Here is a 3,400-nt window from a genome sequence, read left to right on the forward strand (position 1 = left end):
ACAAAAGTCGATCGTATGCGAATTTGTATCCTTATTTGGCGCATGTGCGTGATGTGCGAATTATATGTAATCTTACGAAAAAACGGAAATAATGTATATTTTTATTTTTTTTACTTTGGTTAAATACTTGTTGGCTTTTGGCGCCCCCCTAACACCGGCGCCCGGGGCCTAGGCCCCTTTGCCCCCCCCCCCCCCCCCTTTAATTGCAATGTGAGTGCAATCTATACATCCAATTGCTCCAGGAAAACGCTTTTCTATCCAAAATCTTAATAAAATGAATATACCCTGATAGCAAGCTATATATCACTTTGGGTGGTTTCCAGCAAGGACACAGTCAGACACAGTGTAACACAGTAAATCATTACATCCTTGTTGTTTGCTTACGTTAAACAAGGAAACGATTCACTGTCTTACAATGTGTCTGATTGTATCCTTGCTGAAAAACACCCTTTGACATCAAAAAACATCGTTTTGATATCAGTTTGCTATCAAGGTATGTATTATAGACTAGATACATTACTTGTTACGTATCTCTTGTAATTCCTGTATGTTATTAGGAAAGTACACCCATGTGTTAAATACTTCTGGTAAGTTCAGAATATTAGTAACGTTATGAATGCATCGGCTGACTGATGTTTGACTGATACGCATATGAACATTACTTCCAACGCAATTTTGATAGCTACCAGACGCATAAAAACGTAATGCAGTTAAAACCTTAAAAAAAATCATACATTTTTTATTACAATCAATTTCATTCCGCATGTTTCATCTAAGCTCACCTGTACAGTAGCATTCAAAACTAAAGTTCGTAATGGTACTGCTGAATGTTCTTCTACAATATTTATCAGTCTGATTGTAGTATCTTTTTTTAATCGAAAAAGTTTAATGAATTGTCGTTCTAAGAGTTGAAATGGATCATCATTTATTTAAAATCGCGGCCTCTCATTGTATTCCAAAAAGTATTCTAATTGATTGGCGACGTGAAGCTGAACAGCATTTCGATATGCCACATATCCATCTTTTTAACTTTATATTCTTAATTATATTTTATTATAATATTTTATAATTATATTTTATTATAATTATATTTTAATTATATTTTATTATAATTATATTTTAATTATATTTTTTATTCTTAATTATATTATCTTCACTCACGTCATATATAAACTTAGTCACTTTCATCAAAAACAGCATTTGTTACTATATTTATCGTACACGACATTACATTTCGTGTGGTTGTACCCACTTGATGTCAAGTATTCGATATTTGTCGCATACGAACAATTCTCACCCCATTCGAGATGACTCAAGAATACGATTTTCTATATCGATATAACATGCGATATCTAGGGTCATAGTTTCAAGAATTGGGCCCCTGGACTCTGTTTGTAAACAGGTTTTTCCTGAGAGAGAAATATATTTAATTCCATTATAATTCACATTTCGAACTCAATACTCGACGTAGTATATTGACCCGTATCGGCCGTATCCATTCCAACATTCTTCATTCATTTGTTGCTCCTTTCCAGTTTTTGTATTCTAGAAAATTTATAACGTCATATATTTACTTGCAGTTTTTATACTTTTGCAAAGATCTTTTTCTAATTTCTGATTTTTTCATTAATTTTTGCGATGTCTAGGAAGGTTTGTGTTAATAATCCTGATCGATTCTGCTATATTTGTGGAAAATTTATGCTCTCGAAGCATATATTTTCTATAAATGATTCTTTAAAAGAGAGGTATTATGATTACTTTAATCGTGAAATTACTCATCAAGATAAAAGTTGGGTTCCGCACAAATCATGCAAATCTTGTGTGGAAGTCTTAAAATCATGGTATATTGGTAAACCAAAATATTTCCATTTCAGCACACCGATGATCTGGCGAGAACCAAAGAGTCACGATGAGTGCTATTTCTGCTTATGCAATGTATTTGGTTACAATAGTACGAATAAAAATTTTATAAAATATCCGGATGTACCATCCGTAACAAAGCCGACTCCAAGATCCTCTATGGATCCACTACCTGTTCCTCAAAAGTCAGGAACATCTCAGAAAAATTTTCAATATGAGGAACAAGCTAGTAATGAGGATAACAATGTTATGTACGATTTAGACAGTTTAGAGACGACTCCGCGGTTGTACGATCAAGCTGCACTGAACGATTTAGTCAGGGATTTAAATCTATCGAAAGAAAAAGCTGAACTTTAGGCTCTAGATTGAAAGAGCGTAATCTTTTTCTTCCAAAAACATCCTTTTCGTGGTATAGGTCCTGCGAGAAAGAATTTTCACGGTTTTTCACCGAAGAGGATTCTTTAGTATTTTGTAACGATGTCTCGGGTTTGTTGGATAAATACGGAATTAAGTTTAACAGTGCGGATTGGAGATTTTTCATAGATTCCTCGAAAAGAAGCTTAAAAGGTGTGCTTTTGCATAATGGTAATAGGTATGCGTCTATTCCCATTGTTTATTCAGAGCATCTGAAGGAGTCGTACACCAACATGAATTTGATTTTTCAGTCAATAAGGTATGATGAACATAAATGGAAAGTTTGTGGTGATTTAAAAGCTATTGGAATGATTCTTGGACAACAAACAGGTTATACTAAATTCCCGTGCTTTATATGCAAGAGTGGGACAGCAGAGCGAAAGACCTACACTGGATAAAAAAAGATTGGTCATTAAGAGAAAAACTAGAAATAGGTTCGCATAATATTTCTCAGCAACCGCTGATCGACCGAAACAATGTTCTGTTGCCTCCTCTGCATATAAAGCTTGGGCTAATGAAGCAGTTTGTAAAAGCACTGGACCGAGAGAGTAACTGTTTTCGATATCTGCAACAACAGTTTCCATCTTTAAGTGAAGCGAAAATTAAAGAAGGTATTTTTGTTGGTCCAGATATTAGAAAACTAATGAAGGATGAACATTTTGCGGAAACAATGACCGTCAATGAGAAAAATGCATGGTTAAGTTTCAAAGCAGTCATTAAAGGATTCTTAGGGAATCGAAAGGAAGCTAATTACAAAGATCTAGTTGAGACCATACTGGATAATTTCAAAAAATTAGGTTGTAACATGAGTGTAAAACTGCATTTTCTTTATTCTCATTTGGACTTTTTCCCCGCAAATCTGGGAGAAATCAGTGAAGAACAAGGGGAAAGATATCATCAAGATATGAAGGAGATTAAAAGAAGATACCAAGGCAGGTGGAATTCAGCAATGTTAGGTGACTACTGCTGGAGTTTGAAACGTGATGAGAAAAACGCATCACACAAACGACATTGTAATTCACGTAGTTTTGATACAAAAAGAAAAAGATTTCATAAATTATTGTAAAAGCAACTTAACTGGCAGGGGAGTCATCCACCTTGCCTTCATTGGCCGGGGAGTCATCCA

At 34.6% G+C, this 3,400-nt stretch overlaps 1 pseudogene; it reads right to left on the reverse strand.

The window, feature by feature from the left end:
- Positions 1 to 1,499, reverse strand: part of LOC108766254 (putative nuclease HARBI1) — a 5,786-nt pseudogene extending 4,287 nt beyond the window's left edge.
- Between the last annotated feature and the right edge of the window lie 1,901 nt (positions 1,500 to 3,400).

The sequence above is a fragment of the Trachymyrmex cornetzi genome, unplaced genomic scaffold, assembly GCF_001594075.2.
Source record: "Trachymyrmex cornetzi isolate Tcor2-1 unplaced genomic scaffold, Tcor1.1 scaffold1177, whole genome shotgun sequence".
NCBI classification, from domain to species: Eukaryota; Metazoa; Arthropoda; class Insecta; order Hymenoptera; family Formicidae; genus Trachymyrmex; species Trachymyrmex cornetzi.